The sequence below is a fragment of the Dipodomys merriami genome, unplaced genomic scaffold, assembly GCF_024711535.1.
Source record: "Dipodomys merriami isolate MVZ:Mamm:240054 unplaced genomic scaffold, mDipMer1.0.p SCAF_1, whole genome shotgun sequence".
Taxonomy (NCBI): Eukaryota; Metazoa; Chordata; class Mammalia; order Rodentia; family Heteromyidae; genus Dipodomys; species Dipodomys merriami.
The window spans coordinates 83,654,754-83,666,205 of NW_027202270.1; the positions used below are offsets into that span (position 1 = coordinate 83,654,754).

An 11,452-nucleotide genomic window follows, 5' to 3' on the forward strand; every position below is an offset into this window, starting at 1 on the left:
TCAATCCAAGAAAGTAAACCATCACTATTAAACCACAAATCCAGGCATGCTGGTATAATCCCAGCTACTTTGGAGGCAGAGGTAGGAGTAGGAAGACCTTTCTTGAATCTGAAGCCAGCCTAGCCAAAAGTAGCAGTAAGATCCTGTTTCATAAACTACATAAAAGCAAAAGGACTGAAGGGGTAACTCAAGTAAGAGAATAATTGCTTATTATGCTTAAGGCATTGGATTCAAATCTCAGCACAAAACTCCTCCTTACAAAAAAAATCACAGAAAGGTTCAAATTCATCCTGACAGAATATGAACAGCAACCCACCATACACTAAAACCAACTTCACAAATCCCAACTCAGTAACAAATTTATGAACCAAAGTTATCTCTTTTCTTATGTGCCTTTAATTTTAAGAAACAATGAACCTCATTTCAATAGTAAATACTAATTTATATGAAACCTTAGTCCACCAAAATAAGAAACCATGGATAAAAGCTTATAAACTCTCCAGGCACTGGTGGATCATGGCCTATAATCCTAGCTACTCGGGAGGCTGAGATCTGAGGATCTCAGTTCAAAGCCAGCCCAGGCAGGAAAATATATGAGATTCTTATCTCTAATTAACTACCAGAAAACTGGAAGTGGCACTGTGGCTCAAGTGGTAGAGTGCTCATGTTGAGCTGAAGAGCTCAAGGACAGTACCCAGGCCCAGAGTTAAAGCCCCATGACCAACAAAAAAAAGTATATAAAGCCATTCCAGCAACTGATGCTATATTCTGGGTAGAAGTGTCCCTGGAAGAAAAGTAGACTTTTATTAGGGACAGGCTCTCTCTTCTATTTGTACTGGGGATGTTTTATCCACTATGCTCACTGACACTGAAAGAGACTACTGTCCTTGAAGTCAGACCAAAAAAGAAAAAAAAGGAAGAATGAAAAAACTTTTAGGGCCCCCTGCTGGTGAATATTAGACCTTGGCGGTAAGATCAAAATGAGAATAAAATAAGTTCAGGTAGCAGGGACCCAAGACCAGCTTCTACAAGCTTTTGTCTCCTTTACTTGATGCTTGACATTTTGTCTACATAGTTCGTGCTTTTCAATCACAATTGACTCAATCTCTCTTGATTTAGTCTCCTCCCAAAGAGAAAAGATTTTCTTATACCACTCAGTTTGCTGCAATTTAAATTAATAAAGAGCATTTAGTACCTTGGCACAAGTTACCCTCTCTTCCTATTTTCTCAGCTGAGGTAAGTTTTTTTAAACCAAAGCCTGGAGGAAGGTCTATCTCAATGGTGGAACATTTCTCCAGCATGTTAGCCCTGCATTCAATCCCCAGAACCACTTTTAAAAAAGAAGAAAGGAAAGACTCTTCTCCATGGCCCCTTTTGCCATTTCCCCTCCAAGGCTTTCCTTTCAATTCAAATGAACTTGTTCTGTCTGCTTTAAATAAATTAATAAGTAGCCCAGATCTGTGGGTTACACCTGTAATGCTAACTACTCAGAAGTCTAAGAACAATGGATTGTGTTTCAAAACCAGCCAGGGCAGAAAAGTCTGTGAGCCAGCTAGGGAAAGAAAAGCTTGGGAAACTCCAATTTCCAATTAATGACAAAAAGCCAAAAATGGAGGTGTGGCTTAAGAGACTGAGTGCTAGTCTTGAGCAAAAAAGCTCAAGGCCAGTGCCCAGGCCCCTGAGTTCAAGCCCCAGGACTAGCATGAATGAGTGAAGGAGTGAATGAATGATTAAATAGCTGATCACTAGTGGGTCATGCCTGTACTCCTGTAATCCTAGCAACTCAAGAGCCTGAGATGTGAAGAATCACAATTGGAAGTCAGCCCAGGCAGGAAAGTCTGTAAGATTATTTCCAATTAGCTGCCAAATAATGGCAGAAGTGGAGCTGTGGTTCAAATGGTAAAGAGCTAGCCTTGATCACAAAAGCTCAGTGACAGCATTCAGACTCTGAGTTCAAGCCCCAGGACTAACACAAAATGAACTTCAGTGATGATGGAGACTTTAGTCTATATTTCTATTGTCTATATGTGTATAGCTGGTAATTATATGTGTGTATTAAACATGTGAAATATGGTTTAGGAAATTGTATGTACTTTTACTTAAATTGCAATAAGATTGAACACTTTATTATTCCTTGTCTAATGTTCAATTTTAATGCAAGCCAAAGCTGCTACTGTGATTTTACTTTCAACTACTTCATGGGGGAGGCAAAAATAAAACAGGATTTCAGGTAACAGCTTGGGTGTCTCTTAATGTGCAAATAATGAACAAATAAATAAATAATAAAAGAAGGGAAGAATAATGTAACATAACCAAAGGCAAATACATAGACCTTATATAATAGTACAAACCAAAAATTGGCAGAAATCTTTTTAACTTTTTCTGAGCACTAACAAGCACATTCCTGTTGATATGAATCTTTCAAATGCCTAACATGCTATTCAAAGTGATGTATTTAGCAGGATAAAAAATGTATTACTAGGAAGTGGTGCTGTGGCTCAAGTGGTAGAGTGCTAGCCTTGAGCTGAAGAGATGAGGGACAGCACCCAGGCCCAGAGTTCAAGTCCCACAACCAACAAATAAATAAATATGTAAATTACTGCTTTTCACAAGGAACTAGGACCTGAAACGGAGGATACTCCTTGACCCTATTAAAGATGAGATTCTCTGCCACTCCAAGCAAGGTGGATCTAACAAACAACCCCACTAAATCTACCTGAAAGGTAACTGATCCAATTACTAGAACCTTTGTATAACATAGAACTTGTCCAAAGGTGTTCAATCCTATACTGAGCATTATAATCAATGAGAGAAAGGGGAATGTTTTAAAAAGAAGGAAGCCAGCCTACCTCCAGAGTCTCTGATGTCAGTGGCCCAGCGTGAGGCCAGGACATTAGTACTTTGTAAAATCTTCCCCAGACATTTCAAGGCTAGGAACAAGCACAGCCAAAAACTAGGTATCCCTACACAGAAGATGCACTTAGTCTCAGCATGACTGTCCCAGCTGCTCCCATGATGTCTCATGGCCGAGTCCTGACTTGAGTCACTCGCTCCACTCACATTCTCCACTTTCATTATTTCACATATGTGATCATATGCAAGACTGTAATATAACATAATACAGTAAACATACCATAATGAACTTTACCCTGCCTTAAGATGTTACAATTTATATCAGGGTAACATCCTATTACAAATTTTGAAATCTCATTGCTCATAGAAATTATAAAAGCTGGCTAGGAAGGTGGCTCAGTGGTAGAGTGCTTGCCTTGCATGCATGAGGCCCTGAGTTCTATTCTTCAACATCACATAAGCAGAAAAAACTGGAAGTGGTTCTGTAGCTCAAGTGGTAGAGTGCTAGCCTTGAGCTGAAGAGCTGAGGGACAGTGCCCAGGCCTAGACTGACAAGAACAAAAAAAAAAAAAAAACAAAAACTCTGTGGGGCAGGAAAGTATTTGATGTTGGTATAATTTGGGGAGGGGAAGGAAAAAAAACAAATTGTTTAAATAGGGATGCAGGTGGACCTATTGCAACAATGAGATGTACAAGATGCTATGTCGAAAAGCGAACTTTACAACTTTGGGGAAGGGCAGGGATGGTAGGGGAAAAACAAAGGAGGAGGCAACAATGCTTAATAAGAAATGTAATGTACTCATTACCTTGCTCATGTAATTGTAACCCTCCTCTGTATTCTCACAATAAAAAACTTATTTAAAAAAAGAAATTATAAAAGCTGAACAGCACACAAAACTTTGGAGTTGTAACGTTACTGAGTTACAACTTTCTTTTTATGTTGCCCAACCATGTGATTCCTAAGTTGACTAGGGAAGGAGACTCCTCAGCAGGGTTATCCCACACACTGTAGGTCTTCAAACACTTTTATGGTTGAGCTCCACGGTAGCACATTCTCTCCTTTCCCCTGGGTCCACTCTGGCTACTCCTGGCTGATGGTTCACCAGCAGTGCTCAGTTTAAGGAGAATCAGAATTACTTGAAGAGTTTTCTTTAAAAACATGGAGTACTGGTTCCCTTCACAAAGTCTGTCAGGGATAGCTGGTCTACCACGTTTCCCATGCCACCAATCTTGCTTATTCTTATTTTTTTTGCATTGGTTATTTTTTCAGGTAGAAACTCATGATTTCCCAGCCTGGATCAAGTTCCTCTGACCTAAAGCCTCACCTATATATCTGGGATCTAGTTTATTGAGATGGGGTCTCATTACTTCCCACCCTCACCCCTGGTCTGGCTTTGAACTGTTATCTTCTAGATCTCTACTTTCTCAGGTTGTGATTACAAGAGTGATGCACCATCATGGTTGGCCCCTACTGTTATCTTTTTAATAGCATCTTCCTTGCTTCATCTTAATCAGCTTCAAAAATAACTACTTATTTCTCTCTTTTTTTGCAACTATTACCCAGATGACCTTTTAGTTACTTGAGTTTCTGAGAAGATCTATAATCAAGAACTATGAGTCATGTGAACTTTTAAAGGATATATTTATCCCTTTCTGAGTTCTGTTAAAAATAGTATGATTTAATACATGATTTCAGTCCGAAAAATCCAGCAAATAGAGTGCTGTACTTGAGCAATTATGGGTGGAATTTTCATACAATGGATAGGAGCAAAGAACTGGAAACTTTAAAGCCAGAACCATAATCACTTAATAGCAAACTTCACATTTCTGGGCGATTTCTGAGCTGAAAGTTACTTCATTAACTGAAAAGAGTGGCCTAAATCTGACGGTTTAGCCCATATTTCTTTTTATGATGTGTCAATCAATCCTTTATCATGACTTCTTAATACATTTTTATAGCTGATTTTGTGTAAAGAATTGAAAACCCTTCTGCTGAACAAAGGGTTCACATCCCTCTTGAGAATCTTTGCTTTAAAAACAAATGGAATCACTTATAGAAAAATCTCTCTACCTTATGGAAAATTAAGGTTTTAAAAAATTATGAACATGTCTTTCTGTTAGTTATGAGCTATAAGCAGCATAAGATTTTGATTAATCAGCTGGTTATTTGATTAACCTTGGTAGCCTTGACAGTAAGAAGAAAGACACAGTGCTAATGTTAACTCAAGCAGAAAAACACGGAATTTGCTTCTCAACTTTAGGACTTTGTAAAACTCTCTAAATCGATGGTACAATCTATGCAGAAGTAAAAAGCAAGTCCTTCATACTTTGTGGCTTAAATTCGATGCCACCAAGATACTTAAGATTTACTTCACTGATTCCTTGCCTTTTGGAGAATTCCAAGACAGGAGATCTGAGCTATACTGTGGCTTATATGCCTATACCACAGGGCATGCTTATAGCCAAAGATTAAAGCATGCTTATTCATTATTTATTTTCTCTTGAGTAGCAACCATATGCCCAGCACCATAGCATGCTCTGGAAAGACAAATTTATTAGGATATGTCTCTTGGAAAAGAAAAAGTTCAGAATTCCAACAGCATGTATTTATGGAGCTCTCTGGGCACTTTAAACATGTATAGAATTTTCTTTACAAATATAAATTAGGAAATTTGAGGAAGACTTCAATGACAACTGACATTCATTGTGCTTTTTCTGTTGGACAAGATAGTTCTGAGTCATTAACATGTATCTACTCATTTTGTCAGTAATCCTATGAAATAATTACTAACATCATCCTTATTCTATGCATAAGAAGGGAAACAAAATTTAAGTAACCAACCCCAAGCTTGTACAGCCTGGTACAGACTAAGAGGTTAAGAATGACCATTGATGCTTCCTTCATCACAGATACGACATAAACAAAATGATGTGGTTGAGGAGACTGCATAGGCAATCTTCTTTCCTAATCATAGACGTGGATTCCCCAACGATAATGGGGTTAAATTACACCAACATAGGTAGCTGGGCATGCTGTGTGCTAACACAACCATATTCACAGTTCAGGCCTTTCCAGGTCTATACCTATACCCTTACTGGAAGTGTTTGTTTAACTTGCAAATTCAGATAGCTATGGTAAAGTAGCAAAAAACATTAGGTTCTTGGCATTGGATTAAGATTAGGTGGAGCAGGAAAGTGAAATATAACCATGAAAATGACCATGCATACTGTTCTAGTGCCTCTTATTCCATTTCAATGCCTTAACTAAGTAATTTAGAGGAGTATGAACCATTATAGGGGATAAAAAGCTGACAAAGTGAGTGTGATGTTGTTGGAGACCTTTACAATCACACATGTGCATGCCAAGGAGACACAATGGAGGGGGATGGAGGCCAATTGGAAGATGCAGGAAAATCATCAAACAGATTACTAATGTCCATGGAAACATCTCTAGATTGTGTTTCTTGTGATTGGACACTACTGGTGTCTCCACAAGTCTAGGACTCCAGTCAAGGAACTCAATAGGTAGAAATGGTGATTTTAAGAAAAAAATAGAAAAAATAACCTTTCCTCTACTAGAATATGTTGTTTACATAAGAAGATAAGCTATTCTAACCAACAAAGAGAACAAGACTTGCCATGGATAATGAAGAAAGGAAACTACTTACACAGAACTCTAACCATTTAGCACTGATTCTGGCCCTATTTACTGCTGATGATTTGTGTTGTTCTTGCTGTAGCTGGAACTCAGGGCCTGAGCTCTGTCCCTGAGCTTTTTGCTCAAGACTAGCACACTGCCATTTTGAGCCACAACTCCACTTCCAGTTCTTAGATGGTTAATTGATAAAAGTCTTATAGACTTTCCAGCCTGGGCTGACTGAACTGCCAATCCTCATATCTCACCCTCCTGAGTAGTTAGGATTACAGGCATGAGCCTGAGTAGTTAGGATTACCAACTCCATTGGTAATTTGTGAGATAGTCTCACTTCCTGCCCAGACATGTGCCTGAGCACAATCTACATATGCTAGGCTTTCCACTAACCAGGCTAACAGTCACACACCACTGAATCCAGCTACTTGTTGAAAAGAGGTCTCACAAGCTTCTCACCAGATTGGCCTGGAATTGAGATCACAACAATCACATGTAGCTAGGATTAGGGACATGAACCTCTTGTGCCTAGCAGAAAATGACTTTTTGTATTTTCAATTTCTCTTTTCTTACCGTACCACCCAAAGAACAAGCATAAAAAAGATAAAGGAAGGAAACACACAGTACCTCATTGCTCCTTTTCAAATTTCTCAGCTGTCTCGTCAGCTTTAGAAGCAAACAGGAACTTTTAATTAAATATAATATTGACTGTTCAGTAGACCAGAAGCTTTAATAACTTGAGATGACAGAAATTACAGAGTTGAGTCGATATACAGTTAGGAAACCCCAGGGCATAGTGGGTAGAGGGATCTAAGTGGATTGGCAGGATGAGAGTTAAAGGGCAAACTTCCAATAAGGGTCAGTGAAATGCCTCCTCAAGCCACTTTCCAGCTGATTTGATACATGAAATGCAAATCATTGATTAACATAGAACTAATCTCAATATCATCTTTAACTACTCTGGCCCAAGTTCTGAGACAGTTTTTGTTATTGTTTGTTTATATGTTTGTTGTGTCCCAGTCCTGGGGCCTTGAACTCAGGGCCTGTCTGTGAACTCAGAGTGCTGTCCCAAGCATTTTTGCTAGTGCTCTGTCACTTGAGCTACAGCTCTACTTCCAGCCTTTTGGTGATTAATTGAAGATAAGAGTCTCAAAGACTTTCCTGCCCCCTCTGGCTTCAAACTACAATCCTTATATGTATTTAGGATTACAGGTGTGAGCTACTGGTGCCCAACACTTGAGATTGTATTTGAAACTGTACACACAATAATGCAATCTGGATGCTAACTCAATGGTTAATTACAAATGTGCTAATATCATTAGTAAATACCACATACTATGCAGATGAATAACTCACTTTTCTGTAACAGCAATAAATGTCAAAAACCCAATGGAAAAAAATTTACACTTGGATTGGTACCTGAATCCTAGCTCAGACTTGCCAATAGCCACCATTTATATTTCATTTCTTTCATAATATCTCAGTTCAAATGTTTCATGGATACTGATTGAAAAACAACTTTTAAAGGCATGTAGCTTATTATATGAAATTATGTGAAGAAAATGGCATTTTATTTTTCATTTTTGCCTTTTAAAATTAAATCTCAAACCTAAGATGCAGATTCTCATCAAGCTAAATCTTAACAGGGAAAAACCTAAGAGATCCTGTCAACATTTGACCTAGTTAACTTTCCCTAAATGGTATTCAGGGAATTAGATTCCTTTGTTTTAATGGACCCATTATCTACTCATCCTCATTTTTGTAAACATGTAAGAATATATAAGGATATCTTTCTGAAAAATCAGCAAATCTAATGATAATGACAGACAGTAACCTCCACAGAAGACAGACCCTTATTGCCTACACTCCTCAATCCCCAGCCTCTACTTTGAGAAGTGTATACTAGATACTTCAAAATCATTTCTAGCTGTGACATTCTGTGAATCCATTTTTTTCGATTTTTTTAAAATTTATTGTAAAGATAATGTACCACCACTTCCAACACAGTTTTTCTTGAGCCATTCATTCATTGAAGGACATCTAGACTGTTTCCATGCCTTGGCTATGGTGAATAGTGCAGACATCTGAAAGGTCTTCTTCGCCCATGGAAAGCTAACACTACTGTGTTATTTAAAATAGCTATTAAAGTATGTTACAAACTCAGATAGAATTATTTTACTAAGCTCCTACTAGGCAGAATTCTGGAACCCAAAGACAGTACCTATGTCCCTAAGCAACTCATAGTGTTCTAGAAAAGAGCAGTCAAGAGTACTATGCAGAGTTAAAAGAATAATATAATTTCCCCACCATGTTCTGTTTTGATGGCTGGATCCTCCACAGTAGCCTGGGCAAGATGGCAGCAGAGGGGAATAGAATGGTTCCAGTGGTGAGTCTCTGACCGTTAAATTCGTCCCTAATAAGTGAACTGGCAGGGATGCTTTTCTGTCCCAAAGGGGAAGCTGGTTGGTACCATGAAGGTCTGCTGGGGGCAGGTGGGGTGGCACTGTAACTATGGGATCTATGGAGCTAGAAGAGGAGCACTATGCCAGGTCATCCTATAAAAGCTTACCAGAGTATTTGGGCCACTATGAGCTGGGTTATAGAGAATAGAAGGCCTTGGTCCTTGATTGACACTGGGACAAGACTCTTGTCAATGTTAGCTGTCACAGCAGGTGCAGACTTCTGCTATGATATTGCGATTTTCAAGCCTATGGCTAATGCTGCTGTGAAGCTTGCAGAGAAAAATGGCCTCAGTGATAAGATTAAGGTTATCAACAAACACTCCACTGAGGTGACTCTTGGGCCAGATGGTGACATGCCATGCCGTGCCAACATCCTGATCACAGAGCTGTTTGACACTGAACTGACTGGGGCTCAGGAGCACCTCCAACCTTTGATCACACACACAGACATCTTGTCCAGGAGAACTGTGGAGCAGTGCCTCACAGAGTAACTGTCTATGCCCAGATGGTGGTGTACAGAAGGATGTAACCGTGGAACAAGCTGTTTCCTGTCCATATTCAGTATAGACTCAGGGACCAGGTCACCATTCCCTCCCTTTAGAACTGGAGAGGTGTACTGGTGCACCCTTTGTCTAGCCGACATTCAACTGAACCAAGTGTCATCCTCTGATTTCAATCTCCCCAGTGATGTGCTGCCTATGTTCAGTGTGGACTTCAGCAAGCAAGCAAGTCAGTTGCTCGGCAGCACAGACCTCTGGCATCTGGCAGAGCTCAAGTGGTTCTCTCCTGGTAAGACACTGAAATGGACCCTGAGGTGAACATCAAGTGCACCATGTCCCTCATAGCCAGATCTGGAGGAACTTCTAGATGCAGTGTATTTCCTGCCACAAGAGAAACCCATTGTACAGGCTTGGTCACCCACCATAATGACTACTGTACATGATACAGCCCCAAAGAGAATGGGAAAGTATAGGCTCAGCTGCTCTGGAACCTTCCTGGGTTTGGAGAAATTAGTTATCAGGCTTTGAGGACTCTTGTCTGTCCCAGACAAGAGTCTGCTTCTGTGTCCATGATGTAAGTCTACTCTGCATACTAGCCCATCACTTTGGGACAGAGCAGGTATTTACCATTGAAGGTTTAGCAGATCTTTAAGAAGATCTTTAAGGATCATCATTTGGAAGATAAGGTTAGTATCACCGAGAAATGTCCTGAGTTAGTAACTTCTGCAGACTGAGAGGGTAAGAAAGTCTCCCTCCTACTGAGTGAACCCTTCTCTGCTACCAACCTATTGGCATGGCACACTTTGTACTACTGGTATGTCCACACTACTGTGAACCAGCACCTGAGGCCTGATGCTATGATGATGCCTCAGCCTGCCTCACTTCACGCCATGATTGTGGAGTTCAAGGAACTGTGGTGAATCCAGCGCCCCTGTGGTAGCTGTGAAAGTTTTATTGTGTACATCATGGAGGACATGATTAAGCAAACCCTGGATTTCTGGGCAAGCAAGGAGACAGAACCCCACCCACAGAGGGAATACCCCTGTTACAAACCTCTCTGTGCCCCATCAGATCCTGTCTTTTGATTTTCAAAAGCCTGTCCCGCAGCAGTGTGTGCCTATGGAGGGCTCCATAGAGCTGAGGAAGTCTGGTAAGACTCTAGAGCCATTCTGTGGATAGAATATCACCTGAAACTGGACGCACAGTCAGCACTGGCCTGATGGAGCTTGTGGAAGACAAGGGAGACTCTTGCTGGAACCCTCATTGCAAGCAAGCCATGTACTTCCTTAGCACCACACTGGATCCTGGAATGCCGCTCGATGGCCCGCAGACAGTCAGCTATGCTGTGGAGAAGTCAGCATGGAGTTCAGGCTCACTTACATCCTGGTCTGACACCTCAACCCCCTATTTGAAAAATAAAGGCTTTGGGCTCTGAAAAAAAGCAACGACATAGAAATCATCCTAACTTATAGGTAGCTATAAAGATGGGCCAAGCAGCACTTCCTAGGAGTAGGAAGACTATGTAGGGGAGAATTCATTAAAGCTAAGACTGAATGGATAATAAAGAAGAGGCTTACAGTCAAGAAAGACTGAATGAAAGGAAATGAGGAGAGGGTGTATAAAAAATGGAGACCACTTGGGAGCATAAACAAGCACCCTACAATCCCATCACATTTTTTTTTCCTGAGTGACCAAAATATCTCCCAGCTGGTCTCAGTTCTCCCCTTTGCCAGGTCCATTCAAACAGTGGTTATAAATCAATCCTCCAGAAACATAATTTTATCACCCTGCCATCCTCAAGAATCGACATTGTCAACTGAAATTGTCACACTATATCCAAATGGCAGCCTCATTTACTTATCTTTACTAGGACTCTCCTAAACGCTAATGGCAGGTCTATTCCCTTGATACCAGGAAGCTCAATGCTCTCTTCACCTCATTTATATTATTCCCCAGCCAAATTTGGTTCATTCTTAGGATCTAGCTCA

At 40.2% G+C, this 11,452-nt stretch overlaps 1 pseudogene; it reads left to right on the plus strand.

Annotated features, from left to right (window-relative positions):
- The first annotated feature begins 9,155 nt into the window (after nt 1-9,155).
- LOC138840160 (protein arginine N-methyltransferase 7-like) lies at nt 9,156-10,899 on the plus strand (annotated as a pseudogene).
- Nucleotides 10,900-11,452: the final 553 nt, after the last annotated feature.